Source organism: Marmota flaviventris, chromosome 20 (genome assembly GCF_047511675.1).
Source record: "Marmota flaviventris isolate mMarFla1 chromosome 20, mMarFla1.hap1, whole genome shotgun sequence".
In the NCBI taxonomy this organism is placed as follows: domain Eukaryota; kingdom Metazoa; phylum Chordata; class Mammalia; order Rodentia; family Sciuridae; genus Marmota; species Marmota flaviventris.
Window position 1 is genome coordinate 3500547 of NC_092517.1, and position 24451 is coordinate 3524997.

General features: G+C 42.2%; 1 protein-coding gene across 1 annotated transcript in view; it reads right to left on the bottom strand.

Moving 5' to 3' along the window:
- Positions 1-21752, bottom strand: part of Prok2 (prokineticin 2) — a 45964-nt gene extending 24212 nt beyond the window's left edge. The window contains exons 1-4 of the transcript XR_011705554.1: positions 19856-21752; positions 10757-10908; positions 3919-4063; positions 1302-3837 (exon numbers count right to left, since the gene is read on the bottom strand). The gene's annotated coding sequence lies outside the window, so the exon portion shown is untranslated. The remainder of the gene's footprint in view (positions 1-1301; positions 3838-3918; positions 4064-10756; positions 10909-19855) is intronic.
- Positions 21753-24451: the final 2699 nt, after the last annotated feature.

Sequence of the window (24451 nt, forward strand, 5' to 3'; positions counted from 1 at the left end):
AATGCAACCCACCAAGAAAAACAAATGGTGACCTTTGATTGAGTCCAGACAGGATCCTCTGTACTGATCAGAATCGGGGCTGCAGGACAGCACCCTGACGGGGCAGCGCGCGGTTCCAGCACGGTCCTTCTCTTTTCCAACGTGAGCATAGGACTCAGTGGATGTTTTACGTCCACGTGGGTCTTTCACTGACTAAGGCACCTCCACGTCTCTGACCTGGCTGGGAATGCCGTACGGAATGGCCCGACTTCTCTGATTGACCTTCCAGAATTGCCTAAGCACATCCCCCCACCCCATTAATTTCATCTTGCAAACTTGCCTTTTTGTATAGTGAAATATCTAAATATAGGCTCAGAGTCTCATATATTGTAAGAGTTTGGGCCTTCCTTTGTCACATAATGGTAAAATGTGCCATATGATCTTATCTCACACAATTCCAAACAGCCACAGAGAGTGGGGAGACAAATGCTCTCCTGCTGCTTTAAACACCATTTAGCAAGTTTTATAGTGGAAGGGTTTGCCGACACAGCTATTGGTTTCTTATGAGGAGGAGTAGAAGAATTTTTTTTTTCTTTTTATAATCCAAAGAAAGATGCTTCTTTAGCCAGACACGGCGTGGAACTTTCAAAGGCCAAGTAAAGCCCTCTGCTCGTTCTCAACCCCCTTTCCGTGTTTTCTGGAAGGGTTTTAATGAGCTCTCAATTACCCGGGTTCACAGGGAGACACACAGCAAGGTTCCCGGGTCATTCCCACTGGGCTTTAGTCTTCATTTTTACACTTGGACACAAATTTTTAAAAACTCACGTTATCCATCGTGTTCTTCCTTCATTTACCACCAGGCAGATTAAATAGTATCTTGGATACTAAAATTTTCCGTGGATCTCATCATCACCACCCAGAGCCCTTCCTAGCACCGCTCAGCACTCCCTTCTTTAAAACACGCCTGCCCGTTGTTCTGGACAGTCCGTTGGAAATCATAGCACAAGACACCAAGTACATCAGCTGAGAAATGAGCCGGCCGTGCTCTGCGAAGTTGGAGGCACCGTACCAATTTCAAGTGTTATTGCTGATGATTAAGGAGACAGACATCACCAGCTGAGGCCCCTTTCCCTCTGTCATCCAGTGGAACAGATTGTAAAAATATTCCCTGGAAGCTCTTTGAACCCACGTTATTTTAGAAGCCGCTCTGCACAGAGGACACTGGGGATGGCGGCTGGATCGTGCTGGCCTGACGGCACAGGACTGGTTTAACTGCCCCGGTGAACTGTCGGGTGAGCTCCATTCACTAAGCAGTTACTTACTGGAAGAAGCCAGGCTGGATCGTCGAAGAGCCCATCGCCGGATGGACAGAGAGAAAATGTGCCACGTGCCCACAGTGGACAATGACTTGGCCGTTTTATGATGTCCTGTCATTTGGAACGGCATATATAGAACTGGAGATCACGTCAAGTGAAGTAAGCCCAGGGCAGACAGACAAATGCTACGTGGTGCCGCGCACACGTGGAACCCGAGCGTTGATCTCATACAAGCTGAGGGCAGGTGGTCAGAGGGGCTGGGGCCGGAGAGATGGAGAAGGCTGGCCGGTGGGTGCTCAGAGAGCTACACCGCAACAGGAAGTTCCAGGTGCTACTGCAAAGCCACGTGGCAAGAGAATGTCAGTGTTGTGTGTACTTCAGAAAAGCCAGAGAGAGGATTTTGAATGCTCTCACTATAAAGAACTGATAAACGTCTGAAGCAATAGATATGTTCACCCCGAATTTGAACATTACACAATGTACACATGTATCAAGACAGCACTTCACCCCATAAAGATATGCACTCCTTATGTGCCAATTAAAATAAGTGAATTTTTAAAACATATGACATTGTAAATGTAGACAATTATCTGTCAATCAAAACTTCTTTAAAAATAAACAGAACTCAGTCACATAAATCCTTCTATGTTACCTGGCATAGGGTCAGCGGTCCCAGTATTTTTATACTAAATCAGACCAGGATGGGGATCCCCTGGGGGAGGGTGTGAGTGGGGGAGGGGCAAACAACTGGCCGGCCTTGGCTCAGCTTTGTCTTTGTAAAAAAGGTGAGCTGTGAGCACTGGAAGAAGCTCTTCTGAAGCGTGGGTGAGATCCTGTTTGAAGTGCTGAATACTATGCAAAACAGACACTGCCACGGCCATCCTACAGGGCACAAGGCTGGGTCTCTGAGAAACAGAGGCAGTGGGGAGCTGTGTACAGATACACGCACAGACACATGCATGTCCACGTGTCATGCACACATGTGGGAGAGAGAAACAGCTCTGCATACATCAGCTAACAGCTCTGACCCACACGAAGAACAGAGACGTGAGTTGGTCTGGGTGCTGGAGGAAACTGGCACATCCAGTCTGCAGTGCGGGCCAGCAGGCTGGGCCCCAGAAGAGAAGTGGGGTTGCCGTTCCAGGCCGGGTGCACCTGCAGCAGAGGCCCTGCTCCCCCTCCCAGGGAAGCCAGTCTTTTCTCTCTCAAGATCTTTGATGAGTTGGGCGAGGCCCACCCACTCTGTGAAGGGGCAACTGCTTTCCTCGAAATTTACTTTCTTAAATGTAAAATTCATCTTAAAAAAAAATACCTCCACAGAAATATATGCTGGAATATCAAAGAACAGTGTTTGAGCAAACATCTGGGGACCATGGCCTAGTCAACGTCACTGGGATGAACTTCACTGGGATTTCTTCCTTCTTTACAACTTATAGAGAACTGACCTGGTCTGCCCATTGACGTCAGGGTTAGAGCATAGCAGAGTTAAGTGAGATAATACATGAAATGGCCTGCTATAGGGTGCGACACTTGTTTTTATCACAAGAGATGCAGGACTGAGTAATGTTGAGAGGAAACCCTAAAGCCCGTAAGTGACTTCACCAAGCACTGGCTTGGGATGTGTTAAGTGGGGCTGTTGCATGGATTAAAGAAATTACAGACAAGCCAAATCCCTGCAATACCCTGGAGCACCCACTCCATAGATGTCGTTGAGCTCATCACAAGGGGCCAATAAATTCTTGCTGTAATTGTCAAATCTACTGTGAGGACATGTGCTGAGTTCCCTCACCTGGGTCCTTATTTGCTCATCTCTGATTTTATGCAGGGAGAACGTTCAGAATGATGGCCTCAGGATCTCATTCATTTGGGTGCCAGCTGCAGTTTTTGCTACATCTGAGCACCACTTGTCCTATTCACTTAATATTTTAGACAGAATTGGGTCTAAGATTAAGGTTGAATTCATTACTTTAAAAAAAAACATTTCTATTTGTTTTTATGTGGTGCTGAGGATCAAACCCTGTACTCACATGTTCAAGGCAAGCACTCTACCGCTGAGCCCCAGCCCCAGCCCAACTTTGTCACTTTTGAGTGTAGTAATACTGGTGAAGCCATTTGTTGACATGCTACTAACATTTATTTTCCTAAAATACATGACATTAAGCATATAACCATTAAGCCTTACCTCCCGTGATGGGAGATACGGCCTTACACAGCCCTGACGTCACGAATGTTTCCATCATATTTGTTCTAGCTAAGAGACAGAAGAACACACCAACACATGTCAGTATTCATAACCAGGTTTCCTTCAGAACAACCTAGTTCCTAGGAAGTTTAGCAGATTAAGATCCTCATATTTTCTTATTTGTGATACTTAACGTTATTTTCTTTTGGATGAGGATGATTTCCGTATTCTTTTCTTCTTCTTCTTTATGCTACGTCATGTTGATGAGCTTTTCCTTAAATAAATAAGGCCTACAAAAAGTGTGATCATTTGTCACCATGGGTTGAATTCTATCAGATTAACTAGATTCCTCGCAGAGACCTATGAGAGAGAGTAAAACAAGAGCTCAACTAAGTCCACAATATTAAAAGGGAAATTCCGCAATACTGAAATCAAACTTACCTCCGTGGAAAGTGTGGAATTTCTACCTTGAGGTGACCGAAGACCATAAGTCCCAAGCAGATGCAGGCTCAAGTGAACCAGCAATTCCACGAATTTTTACTTCAGCCTTAGACTCAGAAACCCTCTGATTACTGACTTCTGTCATCTGCATCAGAAAACCAAATAGACTTCTTTGAAACACCTTGAACCAATATGCTAATATTGTGAAGCCCATTAGATCATCAGATGCTTTGGGTTTACAATGGGGAAGATCTCTCTTTGAAGATAATACAAATGTTCAGGCCAATTAAAGTCACTTCCCTAATTCAGATTCAAGGGCTGCACTGTGGCACTGAGATCTATCATCTTTACTGCACATGCTAAAGTCATCATGACTGTAATTATTGGGGGGAAAAAAGTAATTTGAACCAGATCCATGCTTTAGTTGGCCTTGCTCTCAGCCTCTGTGACAAGGTGGAAAACGATTTCATTTTATTTTTTTTTTTTTATTTTTTTTTTAATATTTATTTATTTTTTTTTTTTTAATTTTTTATTGTTGGCTGTTCAAAACATTACATATTTCTTGATATATCATATTTCACAATTTGATTCAAGTGGGTTATGAGCTCCCATTTTTACCCCATATACAGATTGCAGAATCACGTCAGTTACACATCCATTGATTTACATATTGCCATACTAGTGTCTGTTGTATTCTGCTGTCTTTCCTATCCTCTACTATCCCCCCTCCCCTCCCCTCCCCTCCCCTCCCCTCTTCTCTCTCTGCCCCCTTTACTGACATTCGTTTGTCCCCCTTGTATTATTTTTCCCCTTCCCCTCACTTCCTCTTGTATGTACTTTTGTATACCTCTGAGGGTCTCCTTCCATTTCCATGCATTTTCCCTTCTCTCTCCCTTTCCCTCCCACCTCTCATCCCTGTGGAACGATTTCATTTTAGAAGACACTGAAGGAGGCGGAACATTCGTTGAGTGAGACACGTTCCCTGAGCTCAGGTTTCCGGGTCCAGCCCCATGGACCCTACAGGCGGGATGACCCTGTGCTTCAGGGCTGTGCTGGGCATTGCAGGGGGTCTATCAGCATCCCTGGTCTGCACCACAGGATATAAGCAGTACCCACTGCCCCAGGAGTGAGTGTGCCCTTGCCAAATGACCTCTGGGGCTAACCAAAGTCCTCCGCCTCCCATTCAGAACCATTGACAGCAGGTCACAAAGGAATATTTGCCAATGTTTTTCTGACTGTCATTGTTGGGGGGGGGGGGGAGTTGATTTCTTTACTTGCAATGATTTTTTTTTTTTTGGTGACTGCATTACGAAAGCCAAACTATAAAACAGAATTGAAAAAAGATAAACGTTTATCACCCTACTTCATATAAATTCAATAATAAATAATAGGCTCTCTCTAAAAATCCTTTTCAAAGTCATTCGTTCTAATCACAAATGAATTTAGCCACATTTCTTTAAATTTTGTACCTTTGTAATGAACTCAGATACATTCATGGAACTGGATGTTAAATAAAGAGATAGAAAGGTCTAATTTGCTGGTTCATTAAGCTGGCTTATTTCGCGACATTGGGCATATTGCTTTGAATTTCATATTTCCAAGTGGTGGAGACAATAGAGGTATCCATCTCTAATGTAGTGTGGCAGACAATTAGGAACACAAATGGATTAAATCTCATTTCATCAGAGATACACACGGTGATTATTATTTTATTGCCAAATACCACCGGCACTGTGTTCCTCAACATTGCAGTCTTTGATTCGCATGCTTAAATTTGCATTAAACACTGAGGAAGCAACAATACTTTGGGCCGTGTATTTTTGCATGTCATTATTCTGTTCTTTGCTATGTGTGTTCACCCAACACTGGTTTTCTGGATGCAAAATTATACACATGCTCGACGCAGAAGAGACACTGGTGGCGTCTCTGCAATGACATACCCTGGGGTCAAAATGTGAACCAGTCTCCCGACTGAGGTGACCTTGGGAGGATCACTACACTTAAAACAGAACTAGAAGAAAAAAAATAATTTTCTAGTGTTGTTTCAATATTTTCATAACTTTTAAATGGCAAGATATTGTTTTTGGAAACAAATGAAATCCTATAATGAAAAAATCCAATTATCTACCCTTCTATCTCTCTTGACTGTCACTGTAGCACATCTGTCATCAAATAAGCAATATTAATAATTTAGTATCTATCATCTCTATCTTTTGCCAACCTCCTGTGGACACCTGCAAGTAATTTTACCCAAATGCACCATCTTCCTTTATTTTAAATTAAAAAAAAATGGGATCATGTGATACAATTTTTCTCCAACTTGCTTTTCTGAGTATCTATAGATGTTAAGTTCTTATTTCAGATAACTGCATGGTCTTTCACAGGTGGACACAGGAGATCTGTCCAACCGTTTCTCTTCCAAAGGACGCCACGTTGCTTCCGGCCCTTTGGTAATGCACACTACACTATGGGGAGTCGACGCCCCAGAACCCACAGCACTGGGGCCGGAGCCCCTCTTGCAAGTGGGCATGGGAAGCAGGGCTGCTTTGTCTGGGTGGACCAGCCCTCTGAGCTCGGGTTCCATATTTGCATCCTGAGAGTCACAACACCTGTTGCACTCCCTTCACCTGTGCCTGTAAGGACTGCCAAGCCAGCCCATGACGATGACGTGGTGGGTCTGGAATCAGGAGGGCCCTCGCCCCACATCCTGTATAAGCTCAGCTCCAGCCGTTGAGAGCCCCTTGTGCTATTTGCAGTCTGATCTAAAACCTGCACACTGTCATGGGCTGCCCTGCTCTGGGGCACCCCTTCAGTGGGCATAACCCTGTTTGGGCAGAGGATACCCCTTTCAGGGACTGGCATTTAGTTCCAAAGTGCTGTATCTTGCGGAACCTGGATTGAGGGCTGGGGTCCACAGGTGTGGGGGCCACTCTGTAAACTCACTTTGCAGACAAGTCGTTTCCGTGCTCACCAGAGTGCAGGCCTCGTTCTTCGATGGAGAAAGAGTAGGGACTATGTTCAACCTTTTTCCTGCTACAGTCATGAGTTTCAATTCTCCTAATGAAGACATCAATAGCATGCAGGGCAAAACAGTCCATCCTCCCTACACACTGCTGTTTAGTAAACCGCCCTGTGTTCACGAAGCAGGGAAGTGCCAGCCTATGACGACGTGGTGTTCCACACCCAGACGGTGGGCTGGGGAAGCATGTGTGATACTCTAGCTTGGGGGCTTGTGTGAGGCCTGGGATTCCGCTGCGGGCTGTGTCCTGGAGGAGGAGGTACGCAAGGAAGATACCACCCTATCTATCCCTTTATGTAGGTAGGTGGAGTCTCACTGTTGGCCCAGGCTGGCCTTCAACTTGGGATCCTCCTGACTGAGCCTCCCCAGTAGCTGGGATACAGGTGTGCACCCTTATACTGGGCTTGACTGACATTTTAAAAACTCACATAGAATAGAACAGAAAATGCCAGAAGGCAACCCTGCAGATATCGACCGCTATTGTTTCATCAATGTTTGTTTCAGAAATACCAGTGTGTGTGTGTCAGAGACAGTGAGAGAGAGAGAGGAGAGGTGAGCCAGATCTCAATGGCAAGTGGTCTGCTTACTATGGGTAGCTATCAAAGACACTGAATGTCCCTTTTCTGGGGACACTTCACTCCTGAAACCCTCCGTCCCTGCCTTGCAGCCTGGTGTAGCTGCGTCTGTGTGTGTAAAACTGAGGCCCTTAGAGCTCTCTTCTCTTGTGCTTTATGGAACATTTCTTTATGGAACGTGGTCTTGGAGACAACAGAAGAGAGACAGGAGGTGACGGGCAATGGCCACGGAGGAGGCTGAGTCTGGAGAGGCGTCCAGTGCCAGGGAGGCAGCAGAGTGCTCCGGGGGCCTTGCTCCGAGGTCCGAGTGGCGGGGCCTCCTCCTGTGCACGCAAGAGGGAGCAGGAACCTGGAGGGGGCAGGGCCTGGAGGAGACGGGGTGAGATGGGGGAGAGGGGCCTGAGAAGGGGAGGGACCCCCTGCCCACTACGAGGTGATTTAATGGGAGCCAGGTCCATCTTCTGAAGGCCCTTCCTCCTGTTCTTCATGGATCCAGTGAACATTCCTAGGGCACCTTCTGTGGGCCAGGTTCTCCCTGGATCTCACACAATGACCCAAAATGGCCAACGCCCAGCAGTCATGGAACGTACCATCTAGAAGCTGGGTGAGAGAGACAGATGTGAATCACACGATGGAAGTTTGCAGGAGGAGCTGTCAAAGGACCTCGGAGGAAGCCTCTGACGGGGGCAGACTTTCTACCCTATTGAAAGCTCAGACAGAGACCTGTATCCAAGGTCACGGTATCGATCCCAACACGGATGCTATGTTACGTTGGCCAAATCACCTAGGCACTCTGAGCCACTTGCTCATCTGTGAAATGAGAACAAGCATTTCACTAACTTCCAGGGCTGAGATGATGTTTAAATATACCCACCCACAAGCCTTTGCCGGCTCCAAGCTCCTCTTCAGGTTGCTCTAAATAATCGGGACCGGGGCAGGCAACCTCAGTTACACAGAGATCTCGGTGGTGTTGGGATGGTGAGGTTTTATTCTTCTGCCTGAATAGTCAATCACTCGTGCCCAGAGTGACAGTGAATGACAACAGGCTCAAAGCCCAGTGTATGTCTAATTATTTCATTTTTGATAAATTTCCATTGAAGCCTGTTTCTGTCTTTGGAATAAATCTTCATCTTGGTTGGAGGGTGAGAGCAGATGCACCGGCTTCTACATTTTTTAATAGGGCCTCTTTTTAAGCACCAGTGGCTTTTTTGAAGTCTCTCTTGAACTCGTGCAACACTGTCATTTACCACCTGAATTATAGAACAGGTCTGATGCGTTACAAATAATTTCCCTGAAGAAGGATGCAGAGAGATGTACTGTGTGATGGGAAAACCACCAATGGGAAGTGCCTCTCTGAACAACAGGTCCCATATCTCAAGGACAATGCAGGGCCGTTCATGTTGGTCATTCTCATCCCCACTCCTAGAAACAGGCAGGTGGCTCTAGACTCCCGGGTGGTTCTGCTGTCTCCCCATGCAGGGCTCAATTCTTGGAGCATGCTCCAGCTGACTTATCATTTACCCCTTGCGTTGTAACTGCTAAAGACAGTGGAGCCCCATGAATTTGTTCCGTCTTTCAGCTTCAATGCCCAAGGTCATTAGTACCCCACAAACATCCCTCGCTTATGCCACACCTTGAGATGGCTCTTCCTGGCCCAGTGAGATGCCAGTTACATAGCGCCAGTGACAATATCATCTTGTTTTTATAGTTGTATGATGAAGGGTCCAAATGAGCCAAATTGAAGAAAATGGTAAAAGATAGTTGCAAAATCTAAGGGATTCCTACCATAGTTTATCACATGTACATGATACAGTATGCATATATTTAAAATTGGATTTTCTTAATACACGGTTTAAAAATCTCTTAGAGCAAAATGCATGATATTCACATGTGATCTGATGATTCTATACATGTGGAGTATGTGTTTTGTAAATGGAGAGTCAAGATAATGACGAAAGATGTATTTTGAGACATCCTATCCATTATAAGCAAAGGTTTTGCATTGAATATTTTCATCTGAGGCGGCCTGGGATACTTAATATCTACCTCTCTCCCAGACTAGACAACTCTCGATGTTTTGATCTAAAGTCCCAAGTGCTCAAAAGAGAAGAAAAATGTTAAAGTGAGACCAGTTCTTATATTATAACATTCTCTACTTGCTTACAAATTGAAGTGTACTGCAGACTGGTTAAGGTGATCACTTGTGTTAAACAGTTTTTTGTCACTACAACAAAACACCTGAGACAATCAATTTACAATGATAAAAGGTTCATCTCGGCTCACAGTTTTGGAGGTTCCAGTCTGTGGCCTACTGACTGCTGCTTTGAGCCTTTGGTGAGGCAGCACATCATGGCAAGCTCATATGGCAGGGCAAAGGCCTTCATCTCATGGCCAAGACGAGAAAACAGAAGAGGAAGGGACTGGGGTCCCACTGCTCTCTTCCAGGGCTCACCCAACAACCTGAAGATCTCCCACTAGGCCCCGCCTTTTAAAGGGCCCACCACTTTCTGATGCCACAATGGAGGCCAAGCCTCTACCACATAGGCCTTTGGGGTCACTTAAGATCCAAGCTACAGCACCAATGATTCCAATTTGCCAGGGACAGAGGGGATGTGGGACTTTCAGTTCTCACAGCAGGAAGACTCTGGTCCCCCTGTGAGCATGTGGCCTCAACCCTGCACCCCCACATCCCTGCATCCACATCTCTGCAGGGACCTCACAGTGGCCATGTGGGCCTCCCAGCCCCCTGACCTGGGGCATGGCCATCTGACTTGTGTTGGCAAAAACACCTGGAGGGAAGTAGCAGAGAGTCTGTCCCAGCGTCTCCGAGGGCCCATGGAAGGGCCTGCACTCGACACTGGCTAGTGTACTGGCCCAGGGCAAAGGAGAGACACTGGGTCGGCTGACAGAGACCTGGAGCCAGAACCCCCACCTCCACCAGCAGCAGGACCCGGGGAACTCGCAGATGTGGGGGGGTGGAAAATGCTAACTTACAGCTCTGCTGAGGTCCCACGGCCACCTGGGGCAGCGTCATTGCCACGGGAGCGTCTTCCTGAGCCAGGAACAAATACTCACTCCATAAATCTGAGCTGAGGTCTGACTTTGTGCTGGGTACCAGGGACACAATGCTAAGCACGGCACTGTTATGTTACTGTGACGAAACCTGGTGTTCTCACTGTCCCCGAGAACCTTAAGGTCTGCAAGGTCAGAATCATCTTGAAAACGATACTAAAAGGTGACTTGCCTTTTCTCCTTCTTTACCACGTCACTGCTCACGTGGACGACGTGAGGACGGTGGTGGGCATGTCTGCGGGACCGATGAAGTCATCGAGGAGGGTGCTGCTCTCTCGTCAGACATTTCACTGTGGAAAACCTCAGCTTCACTTCTGAATGAATCTGTTGAAACAGTGAAAATTAAATTAAATCTGAGATGAACACTTCTTTTTTTCAGTACTGGGCATGGAACCCAGGGCCTTGCACTTGCTAGGTGGGCACTCTGCTCACTGGGCTACAGCCCCAGGCATCTTTAACATTTTGAGACAGGGTCTTGATAAATTGCTCAGGCTGGCCTCCATCTTGCCATCCTCCTGCCTCAGCCTCCCGAGTAGCTGTGATTTCAGGTGTGCACCTCCACACTGCTTGGGATCAACATCTTTTTAGCACATCTGCATGCCACACTGTCAAGGACCCATGAAGTGCCTCTCCTGCATTCTGAGATACGATGGGACAGGGCATACATGAGAGAAAACTGGTCAACCATTTTGATAGAGAAGTCAAACCCCTACCTCACAATCTATTCAAAACTGTATTCTGGGCAAACTAAAGAGTTAAATAAAAATAAAACAAAACAATACTAGAATAAAATGCAGAAGGGTGTATTTTTAGAACCCTGACTGGTGACAGTTCTTTCTCAGTATGCACGGAGGCCAGGACACACAGGAGCGGCAGGTTTTCCTCTGTGTGGTTCAGGATTATTTCAATGTCAAGGAAGATTTTAAAAATAATAGAAATAATAAAACTAACCCTGCAAACAAAACAAATCTGTGGGGGTCTTGTTAACCAACTGCAACACAGCCTTCATGGATCCCGTATGGAGACTGAGCATGGTATAGGCATTACTTTTGCACAACTGATCAGAGTTGAATGGCAAATCTTATCAGAAAACAAGTATGGACATCCAAAGGGCAGCCCTAAGCCCCCTTGAGAATCATGACCCACTGTCCACATTATGTAGTTTCCCTGGGCATTTTGGAGGGCTGGGATTCAAAGATGCCTGCGGCGGTTTATTAAAGCCATCATCAATCAGAGGGGTAAGCGTGACCTTCTGGTGTTCTGGGTGCCACCGTCAATCGTTAGCAGCCACCCTTAATCCAGTTCAGGCCTGAAGCTGTCTGCTCCCACAAACATGGCGCCAAACCCAATGGCTTCCAATTAATTTTTAAAAAAGGGCCATGCAAATGTTGCTCTTTGGGCCGCAGCCGGCAGAGATGGGAAGGATATGAGTCAGGTTCTTGGGTCTCCACAAGCCCACACCATACCCTCACAGGAATTAGAAAAAGACCTCCCTCCTGTAGGACAAATTAGAAAAAGGTGCCTCCTTTGATGGGAGGAGTGGGGAAAGGCACGGCTTCCTCTGGGGGGACGCGGAGCTTCTCAGCTGCGGCTCTCCTGCCCCCAGCTCCCGGGTGGAGGCCCTGTCGAGGGCCCAGCGCGGGTCTCTCTGCACCGTGGGCACATCTTGGCAGCATACACTCCCTTCTGTCTGGTTAAAGAATGAAGCTTTAGTAATCGTGGAGGGCCGTGTCTGCGCTGCCCAGCGTCTGGGAGGGCTCGCCTGCCCGCGGCGTTCTCCAGACGAAGCTTGGAGGCCCTAATCCCCACGCTCCATCTTACATTAGAGGGGGCTCAGCAGACAAGGGCCAGCAAGCCAGATCTGGCCTCCGGCCTGCTTTGTAAACAAATTTTCTTTGGCACCAAGCCACACTCCTCCACGGATGCCCTACGGCCTATCGTGCTACAGACAGAGGTCGACCACTGCCAGACCTCCAGCTCACGAACATTCAAATCTTTTCTACCTGGCTCTTCAGAAGCACGTTGGCCGACTCCTGCCCGAGACTGGTGCTTCCTGGACCAGACTGTCAGCCTTTTGCGTAAAGGGCCTCAACGAGTTGCAATTTAGTGTTCATGTCTCAGCATATAAAGATGGCTCATGTTACAAAGTCCATGCAAACCCATTTTTGCACTTATATACGCAAAAATACATTGCTGAAAAATGATAATTTGTTATCTCAAATGCAGCTCAGCCTCAGTCAGAATTTCTCTCCATGAAACTCATTGTATATCTAGGAAACCAAATGTGAAGTACGGAAATATTTATTGGACTAACTCGTTTCTCTGTAAATAAAACAACAACAACAACAAAAAAAACTAGGCCACAAATTCCTCCATCAGATTCTTGAAGGAAAAGGACACCTTTGCAGCTAAGTTTGTCTATTTGCCACCCCACCCTGCCTGCAACTGCATTTTTCTTTTTGGTGGTACTGAGATGGAACCCAGGCCCTGTGTACACTAGGCAGGTGCTCTTTCACCGAGCCACATCCCCAGCCTGTTTTTATTTTTTCGGTTGTGAGAGGGTCTCCCTAAGTTGCTAAAATTGGCCTCAAACTTGCAATCCTCCTGCCTCAGCCTTCCGAATCACTGGAATCACAGGCTTATGCCACTGTACCTGGCACACCATTGCATTCTTAAGACAAAAAGAAATATGGAATTCAATTGGCTGTTCCCTTTTTATTTGGCTGCTAGGAAACTCAGAGCTGTACCTGGACTCACCTAAAGTAATTTCCCACTGCCGTGTGATATCAACTCCTAAGCTCTCTTGGCTTCTGTGTTTTTCCCTGGGTTTGTTTTATATTAGGTGATGCTACTTCTCATCCCTTTTTGAAAAGAAGTTTATACATATTATGTCATCACATCACCCTGATGCTCCTTTAGATAACGAGTGGGAGAATATATGAAACCCCACCAGCCAGACCGGAGCTGCACTCTGTCCTAAACCATCAGCGAGCCCCTGGGCACACCGGTCAGTATCTCTGAGTCTCTCCTCATCTATAAAATGAAGCAGGGACCTTACCTTCTAAGACGGCTGAGAGTTACAGGAGGGATGTATGTAAGGTGCCCTTTCACTATTATAATACCACACATTTCTATGTAATATGTCTATGACATTAAACATCTACAATTTTATTTAAAACATTTAAATAGAGCTGGAGATAAATGTGAAGTTACCCCTTGGTTATGTTCGCATGTTACACGACAACTTTTACATAGCATCTGTGACAATAAAATGACACCGTTTTGCCCTACCCACATTTTATAAGACAATGAAATTAGTCCTGCTTAATAACCAATAACCTCTGTGATTTTCTCACATGCGCTCTGCTCTGTGGTGGCTCTGCTATGTGTCAGATAACCGAGGGTTCCTGAAATCCGTCTCTCTGCCTCATCATCTTTATGACCCTGAACTGATATTTGGCAAATGGAGTAAACTGATAATCCACTCAAAACATTTCCCCATATAGCATTTAATAATCCATCTCTGAAATGGCATTTAAAAAACAACATCACAGACACAATTTCCAACGGAATATTCATATTTATGGAACCCAAATCCAAAGATCTTAGGAGCAAATCGTGATGAAAGTAACAAGTATTATTCTGACAGCAAGGATTCAGACAGACTCACCTAAAAAACACTGAACAGAATCTGTATGCTTGTGAGCTACACCGCGCTGATCAGTTCTCATCCAAAAGACAACAGAGAATCAAAATCAATGGCTGGTGTAGACAGGAACCCAGGGAAGAGTACAGGTAAAAGAGCATGCTCGGCTGACTTAAGCATATGTTTCAATGGATTGCAAAGAACTTTGAGATGTGATTAGTGAGTGTTGAGTTCTGAACTTGAATTGTTATGATCTTGCTGAGCTCACCAAGAAGGAGGCCCCGGTGACCACTGGCTGTCGACCCCGTGGCTAAGCCTGCAAGTTGGTACATGGGTGCTGGCTCCTGGCTTCCTCTGGCCAGTCTGTGTTGTACACTGATGAAGGGCAAGCAGGCTCTGATGGCGCCTTACAAAGAGGGCCGCTCCAGGGTCCCACCTGACCAGCCCGCTCATGCCTGAGACAGCCCAGTTCTGTCAGGTTCCGAGGTTACTTATGGCCTCTCCTGGGCAAGGAGCTCTGGAGCTTCTCAGAGGATGCAGAAAGGTCCTCTATCTAAGCCTGGCCCAGTGCCTGAGATGGGACTGCCAGGCCAAATCCAGGTCACTCACTGAAATCTGAATTTTGAATTGATAAACTTAAGTATGGACAGTCTCCAACGTACAATGATTCTCAACTTAGGAGTTTTTTAAGTTGATGAAGGTTTGAAAGTCATACTCATTCAGTGGAACCTGTACTTGGAATTTTGATTTTGCATCTTTTCAGGGACTAGTGACAAGAGGTACCCCACTCTTGAGATGCCAGACAGTGAGAGCAAGCTGTAGCTGCTACACGTCACATCCTCTAGGGGACACTGAGATGCAGCATGTTTGGGGCGTTGTGTTTGTGTTTTCTAACCCATTGTGTCTGTGGAATTCCCTCCGTGTGTGCACATGAGATATCGAACCCTTTACCACAAAACAGGCTTCATGCCAGACAACATGGCCCCACTGTAGCTAATGTTCTTCACACATTCGAGTCAGGAGAGGCTAAGCTAGGCCTTTGGCTGGGCTAGGTGCCTTTAGTGCTGTTCTAACTTGTGATATTTTCAGCTTATGATACAGCATCAGCATAAGTATGTCCATGAAGTTTTGGAGACATACTTATGCTAAAATACCAGTCACTGTTGAACTGATGTTCAAGTTGAATTGGGCATCTTGTATTTTATTTGCTAAACATGAGCACTCTTCCAGGAGGGATTAGTTTTAGGTGATGGTATTATTCTGTCAGTTGTTGGGGAACCAAAAATTCATCCTAAAGCAAAACCTGCAACTAAATACAACAGCAAACAGAACTTCCAAGTAGTGAGAAATTTCCTTTAGTATCAATGTAAAAATTCAACCTAGATTGGACTGTGGTCCTCTATAATTAAAATAACAACAACAACAACAACAAAAACTTGGTCCCAGATGGTCATTAAGGAGGGAACCCTTCCAAACGTATTCTATGAGGCTAGTGTCACCCTGACACCAAAACCAGACAAAGACACATCAAGGTAAGAAAACTTCAGACCAACATCCCTTGTGAACATAGATGCAAAGATTCTCAATAAAATCCTGGCAAATCACATACCAAAACATATTAAAAACAGTGCATCCTGATCAAGTGGGGTTCATTCCAGGGAGGGAAGGTGGATTCATGTATGGAAATCAATAAGTGTAATTCATCACGTCACAGACTTACAGACAAGAACCACATGCTTATCTCAACAGATACACAAATGCATCTGACAGAATTCAGCATCCACTCATGTTCAAAACAACTAGAAAAACTAGGGATAGTAGGAACATACCTCAACATTGTCAGAGCTGCTAAGCCCAAGGCCAGCATCACGTTAAATGGAGAAAAACAGAAATCATCCCTCTAAAACCTGGAACAAGATAGGGATGCCCTCTTTCACCACTTCTATTCCACATAGTCCTTAAAACTGTAGCCAGAGCAATCAGACAGGAGAAAAAAATTAAAGAGATAAGAACAGGAAAAGAAGAGCTCAAACTATCCCTATATTCTGATGACATGATTCTATATTTAGAACACCTCAAAGACTCCACCAAAAGTTTCTTAACTCATAAACAAATTGAGCAAAGTAGCAGGATAAAAAGTCAACACCAGTAATTCAACTGCATGTCTACACCAATGATGTATCAGCTGAAAGAGAAATCGGGAAAACCATTCCATTCATAATAGCCTCAAAAAAACACCAAAATACTTGGGAACCAATGTATTGAAAGAGGTGAATGACCTCTACGATGAAAACTACAGAACACTGAAGAAAGAAACTGAAGGAAACCTTAGAACATGGAAAGATCTCCCATGCTCCTAGATGGGCAGAATTAATATTGTCAACGTGGCCATACTACTAAAAGTGCTATACAGATTTAATGATTCCCATTAAAATTCCAATTATGTTCTTCATAGAAATAGAAAAAGCAATCATGAAATTCATTTGGAAAAATAAGAGGCCCAGAATAGCCAAAATAATCCTTAGCTGCAAGGGTCCTGCCCTAGCGGGGTCCAGGGAGTCCTGAAGGATGAGTGGCGTTGGCGAAAAGATGAGACAGGAGTCGTTCTGTTGGAGCAATCTCCAGAGAGAGAGAGAGCTAATGCAGCTTTCTCTGGGTCATCTTTTATTACAATTTTTCTCATCATTATAGATTCAAAATATGTCATTGATTATATAATTTAAAATTTTGCCAAGACATGACATTTCCTTAACCATGATTGGGGGGTACAAAAAAATGTAACATTAATTTACATTTTTCCAGGATATGACCTTCAGTTATTTAATTATTAAAAGTACAGAATCATTAATAAAATACGTCACTAATTTACATTTTTCAGATTTTCCCAAGATTTACTATTTTCCCCTAAGATATGCTATTTTCTTATTAACTAATGCCAAACTACGTAACCAGACTCTAAGTCTCCTAACCAATCATTAACCTAAAGTACACTTGTACTTTATTTCTAATCTAAAATTCCCATCTAAAAAAGTCCCCTTAAATCTTATGCTTAAAACATCCTAAAGTTTATAAATCATTCTCAAAACATATCAGAAACCTATACAACTAAAAACTTAAGAATTTCTAAACTTAAGAATCTAAATAAAATAATATTTCTAACATTATTCTAAAACTGTGTCTTATAAAGCTATTTTAATTAATTCCTAAATTTATTCTCATAAAACTGGTTGAGCTGCTTTCTCAACGAGTTTCTTTGTTTCTCAGTCAAGGTGCACTAGTTCTCATATCTTTATAATCTTTCTCAATAGAAAGTAAGTTCTAAACATCAATCCACTTTCCACCAATATTAACTATGCTCATCATATATCCCTATGTAAAGTAAAAAAGGGTTTATAAAAAGAGAAGAATATATCTTTATATGTTTTAACTTTCCTAAGTGTATAATATAACTTTCCTTAATAAAAAATGAGACTGCATGGGGTGAGCTTTGTAAAATAAGCATAATGATTAGGTTTTCTAAGAGGCCGGAAATATGGGTTTGGGTTCTAGTTGATATAATCAATGTGGTGCCTAAAATTCTCATGACCTTTCAAAGGATGATTGTTGTCCATTATCAGGTTTGTCCACAATGTACTGAGATAGAAGAACAGCCTTCTACTTTGTCCTTGATATGCTGAGGGGTAGTAGAACAGCCTTCAAGGCATGAACTACCTGTTATGTTCTAGCCATCTGAAATTTAATTTGTTTGGCATTTAACATACTCATGTCTCCTGTCAGAAACATAAGCATGAAAATGAAAAGTCCCAATTACATAAAAAAGGGTCTCATGGTTTCGGTTTCCCACCAACCAGCGTGGCTTTGCCAGCATTCATCCTCACTGTGACCCTGTCAAGACAGTGAATGGGGGATTGCCTTCACCAATTCCCCCTTTTTTATTTTTTAAATGAAGTAACTTTAGTTCCAGATGGGCTGACCGAATTCCACGACTCAGCAATCTGAACAGGACTGGAAGGACAAAAATAAGGACAAGAAAAATTAAAATACTTACACCACTATTGATTAAAATAGAAAATAAGGTTTTGCTGGAGACTAAAGAATTTAATTGGGAAACAAAAGTGTCAGCTAATTCTGGAATGGTTGTTTCTGAAATATGTGCCTGGCTAATGTCTTTAATTTTTTCCTGTAATTCCTCTATATCTAGGGTTAAATTAGTGTTTTTCCATAATCCTCGTAAATGACATTGTATCTGGGACCATGTTTTTTCAGAATAGTTATATGTGTGAGGAGTAACACAAATCCATTTAAATTGAGAATGACATCTAGTTGTCATTCGAGTTTTTATGTTTTGAATTTGATTACCAATGTAAAGGACAGCCTCTTCTAAAGCATTAACTCTAGCTTCTAACATTCCTATCTATATGTTCTTGAATCATAAGTGCAGTAGAAATATTTTTTGACAACTGATTTACGGGGTGAGCAGTATGAACTTCTTTAACTAATGCAGTAGTGGAAGCAACTATGGACCTTATTATACCAATTAATGCTGAAATTCCTAAAATTAAGGTAGCTACAAAACGTTTAGGTCTAATTAAGGCTTGATTAACTAAGTCTAATGCTTGTAACCCAGGATCATCATACCAAATAGAATTTAATTTAACAGGCAACATAATATAAGAAGGTTGATGTACAATTAAAATATGATTGGGTGCTAATACAATTTGTTAATGTACAACCTTCACAAACATCATCATAAGTTTCATCCTCTAATTTTGAAATCTTTAGTGTTCCTTGATTTTTAAGTAATATTGTATAAGGGGATCCTACACAAGCCATAACAAAATGACTTTCATGTACTGAAGAAGGCCCAATCATATGTCTTATGTCTAAAGAAGCCAATGACCTATAAAGTTCCGTATAAACCTGATAATGTTGTCAACCCATCCAGCTGAGAACCATTCATTCATGGGTTTAAGGGGAACGCTCCTAATAGTTCGTTTTCGAGGAGTATTCCATAAAGGTGATGATGAAATTTTACGAGCATCATAATCAGGTTTAGAAATAGAAAAATCATATATTGGAAAAGAAGAATTTTTTGGAAAGATTTTAAATCCTCTTTCAATAAACATACATGTATGCCAGATTGGAAATCCAAATTGTCTATCTATTCCTACCCATGAATGATCAAGATGGGACTCAGCTTTTTCACAATCTTGAAACATAGGAGGGGGGCTTTTCTGAAGGCAAATTTTCTTTAAAATCAGGAAAATTTAAAGTTAAAATAGAAAGTGTCCAAAGATCCTTTATATCACTTTCCTCATTTAGAGAATTTGTTATAAAAGTTCTATAATTAAGTGGTATGTAGCCCACAATTTGAATAACATTATAACTGAAACACAGAGGAGGTAAATGACTATGACCCTTAAAACTAAAATTATGAGTTGATATAGGAGTAATAAAAGAATTAGATTCACCCCCCAGGAGATTAGTATTATTGGCAAATACCTTAATATCTCCTTTTCCCCCAGTAGTGAGATGAAATAAAGGTGGATCAGGATAATATGCCCGATAATATTCAGAAGACACATTGGTTACCTGACAGGCAAGAATAGCTAGCAAGCAACAAACCTTTTCTCAGGAGTGCAGGGGTTTGACTGAGTAGAAGTAAGTTCTCGAGCTTGATGAGTCAATTGTTCTAATTGTCCCCAAGTTGGTAGTTCTGCAGATCTTGTAGAAGATGATCGTCTGAATAAGGACTGAGGACCATCAAAGTTCATTCGGGAGAAAGATGGAATCAAGGTAGTCATCAAATCTTCCTCAGGCACCGTGGTCAATGGTGAGGAGTATCGGAGACTCGGAGGGCACGATCTGTTCCGCTTTCTGGTCCGGAGGCTGGACATAGGGTCGAATCAGTCTGTCAGGAATCCAAATGGGGGAATCTGCGTCCTGTGGGAAGACACAAGCATATCCTCGCCCACAAGTTAGTAGTACATCAGGTCCTTTCCATTTACCTGTCAAAAGATCTTTCCATTTTACTAAGGGTTTTGCTGATATTTTTTCATTTTCCCAATGTCTTAACATAGGAGTTACTCCTTTATAATCACAATTAAGATGACTGATCACAAACAAAGCATGTTGTAAAACATGATGAGGAGAACTATATTTATATTCTCCTTCTTGAAGTTTAGTAATTTGAGCTTTCAATGTTTGATGAGCTCTTTCAACTCTAGCTTGTCCTTGAGGATTATAAGGGATTCCTGTAGAATGAGAAATTTTAAACGTATCACAAAATTTTTAAAAAGCATTTGAAGTATAAGCTGGTGCATTATCTGTTTTTAATGCTTTAGGCATTGCCAAATATGAGAAACAAATGAACAAGTGTTGCACTACGTCTTTATATGCTTCCCTGGTTCTTGCTGAGGCAATAATCACATGAGAAAAAGTATCAACAACAACATGAACATAACTTAATTTTCCAAATGAAGGAATATGAGTAACATCCATTTGCCATAGATCATCAGGTCTTAAACCACGAGGATTAACCCCCATGGGTAAGGTTGGCAGTAATGATGGACACGTTTGACAATTTCTGACAATAGTTCTAGCTGATTCCCTAGGGATATCAAATTGCTGTCGAAGGGCAGAAGCATTTTGATGATGTAAAGCATGACTAGCTGTAGCTTCCTGAACAGTAAGAATTTGGGGTCTGGTTAATGAATCTGCCAATGCATTGCTTTGTGACAATTCTCCTGGTAAGTTAGAATGTCCTCGAATATGCCCTATAAAATAAGGATGTTGTCTATCTGAAATAAACTTCTGTAAAGAATTTAAATGATGAAAAATTGTAGTCTTATGCTGAGGAAGAGAAGCTGTCTCTATATGAGGAAAAATTTCCACAATATACTGAGAATCAGTATATAAGTTAAACATTTGATCTTTTAAATGGGTAAAAGCCATAATTACAGCTATTATTTCTGCCCTCTGAGCAGAGGTTTCCTCTGTCTGTTGAACATAGGTTTCATCATTAATAACTAAAGATGCTCGTCCATTTGAGGAGCCATCAGTGAAAACTAAAGCTGCTGGTTGAGGTAGAGGTTCAGAAGAAAACAATTTTGGAAAAGTAACAGGGTGATTCTTAACTGAATATAACAAAGGGTGAGATGGCAAATGAAACTTAATATGACCACAATATCCCTGTAAAGCTATTTGCCAATCTTCAGAATGTTCCATAAGTGTATTTAATTGATCTCTAGAATAAGGAATCACCAAATTATGCATTTCTTTCCCAAATAACTCTCTACTTCTATGTCTTCCTTTTATTATTAATAAAGCGATCACAGTAGGGTATGAGCAAATAACCTTTTTAGAAGTAACCGGCATATGTATCCACTCTAAAGGACCTGACTGCCATAATACTCCTGTGGGTGTATGAGGAGTAGGTAAAATAAGAAGATCCCAAGTTTGAGTATAATCAACTCTTTGCAATTGTTGTTTATTAATAGCTTCTTCTACCTTATTTAAAGCCAATTTAGCTTCTTCTGTCAAAATACGAGAAGAGCGTGGGTTAGAGTCTCCTTTCAAAATATCAAATAAGGGTTTAAGATCTGCAGTAGTAAGTTTCAAAAAAGGACGAATCCAATTAATATCTCCTAAAAGTTTTTGAAAATCATTTAAAGTTTGTAAATGATCAATCCGTAATTTTAAATTTTGATGGGAAACAGTTTGAGTATTTATAATTCTACCCAAATAATTATAAGGAGGTGATTGCTGAATTTTATCTGGGGCAATGATTAAACCAAAATTTTGTAAGGACTGTGTCAACATTAATAATATATGATGATGCAACTGGACATCTTTATGAGCAATTAATATGTCATCCATATAATGAATAATATAGGCATCTTTATATTTATCTCTTATTGGTTGTATTTCTGATGCAACATATTTTTGAGAGAGAGTAGGACTGTTTTTCATACCTTGAGGCAACACCTTCCATTGAAAACGTTGATATGGCCGTTTTAAATTCACAGAGGGAAGGCTAAAAGCAAACCTTTTACGATCATCAGGATGTAATGGAATGGTAAAAAAGCAATCTTGTAAGTCTATTACCATAACATGAAATCCTTTAGGGACAGCTACTGTAGAGGGGAGTCCTGGTTGTAAGGAACCCATATCCTCCATGGTAGCATTTATAGCTCTTAAATCTTGTATTAATCTCCATTTACCTGATTTCTTTTTAATAACAAATACAGGAGTATTCCATGGACTATTAGAAGGTTCTATGTGTTTTAAATTAAGTTGTTCCTTAACCAACAAGTCTGAAGCCTGTGATTTTTCTGTTGTTAAGGGCCATTGTTCTACCCACACAGGCTCATCATTTTTCCAAGTCATTTTATCTGCTGTTTCAACAATGGCCCCAATTAAAATTCCTGTTGAGCCTCTTCTACAAGAGCAGTACAGAGAGAAACTCCCATTTTAAACATTATATCTCGGCCCCATAAAGTAAAAGGAAGAGAAGGAATAACATATGGCTGAAAAGTTCCTGAATTTTTGTCATCAGCCCATTTAAGTATTTGAGTGCTTTTTGCTAGACTAGTGGCAGTTCCAAGTCCCATAAGTGTTGAGGGAGTTACTGTTGTAGGCCAGGTTGAAGGCCAATCTTTTCCAGCTATACAAGTGACATCTGCTCCTGTATCTAATAATCCATCAATTATTTTTCCCTGAATCTCTAGTTTTTTCATAGGACGAGAATTTTGAATTTTTTGAACCCAGAATGCCATATCACTAGAACCAAATTTGTCTTTGTTCATTTGAAATAGCTCGGTTTCCGATAGATAAATAGGGGAGTAGCAAGATTTGAGCAATTCTTTGCCCTTAATGAATAATCAAAGTCTTTTGAGATGAGGGTTCTATTAAAATCTTAATTTCTCCAGTAAAATCAGAATCAACAACTTCAGGAATAACTTTGATTCCCTGTAGGGAAGCAGAGCTTCTTCCTAGAATAAGACCAAAAGTTCCTTTAGGTAAAGGTCCATAAATTTTAGTAGGTATAGCTAGAACAGAAGAGTCTGAGGGAATAACTACTGATTCTGAAGATGCCAAATCTAATCCTGCTGAATCTGGTGTGGCTGTTAATAAAGCCCTTATAGTATATCCTGTTGAAAAAGATTGTTGATGACCTCCATTATTTAAGGGGCCCGAGGAGGGCCCCTTTATAGTTTCCTGGTAATGGATTGGCAGTCATTTGTGGAAATTTTTGAGGCATTGGTCCACCTTCTAAAAGTCTCCCATCTTTATGAAATTCAGAGCGACACTCCTTTGCCCAGTGAAATCCCTTATTGCAATGTGGGCAAAAATTTTTGGGTCTAGATATCTGATTAGGAACTATGTTTCCTTTATTTTGAAAGTTTTTATTAGGACAAACTTTACTAAAATGACCTGTCTGTCCGCAAGAAAACAGCTTTGATTTCCTTTATTTTGTTCTCTGTTTTGAAGCCTTTTAAGAAACTGAGCATTTGTTTGTCCCCATAATGCTGTAGCTATGGCTACATCTTGCAAATATGAGGGTGATACATCAGCACAAACCTTAACAAAATCAGATAAATTTCCTGTCTTTCTAATAGGTCTTAGGAGTGTCTGACATGCAGTATTTGCATTTTCAAAAGCTAATTGTTTAATTATAATTTGTGCAGCTTCATTATTAGTTATAATTTTTTCCACTGATTCTTTTAATCTAGACAAAAATTCCTCAAAAGGTCTTCAGGTTTTTGTTTTATAGTACTTAAGCCAGAAGTTTTAACTCCTTTATTTTCCAATTGTCTCCAAGCATTAAGTGCTGTATCTGAGCACTGGATCAAGGCAGGCTGAGGCAGATGTCATTGATCACTTGGCTGAGCCCAGTCATTTTCTCCCATTAACGTATCAAAAGTGACTTCACTATTTATAGATTTATTATATCGAGAGCATTCTTTAGTTCTATCTTCATAATCTGTTTTCCATAATAAGAATGTCCCTCTAGGGAGACGAGATTTTGCAGTAGCAGACCAATCATATGGAGTCATCCATCTAGTGGCAATAGTTTCTACCATCTGTAAAGTATAAGGAGAAGTGGGCCCATAATCACGAACAGACTGTTTTAATTCTTTTAAAAGTTTTAAAGGAAGGGGCTCCCATTGAGGCATATAGTGTTCATCATGTGAATCAAAAGTGATAGGGAGAGTGAAA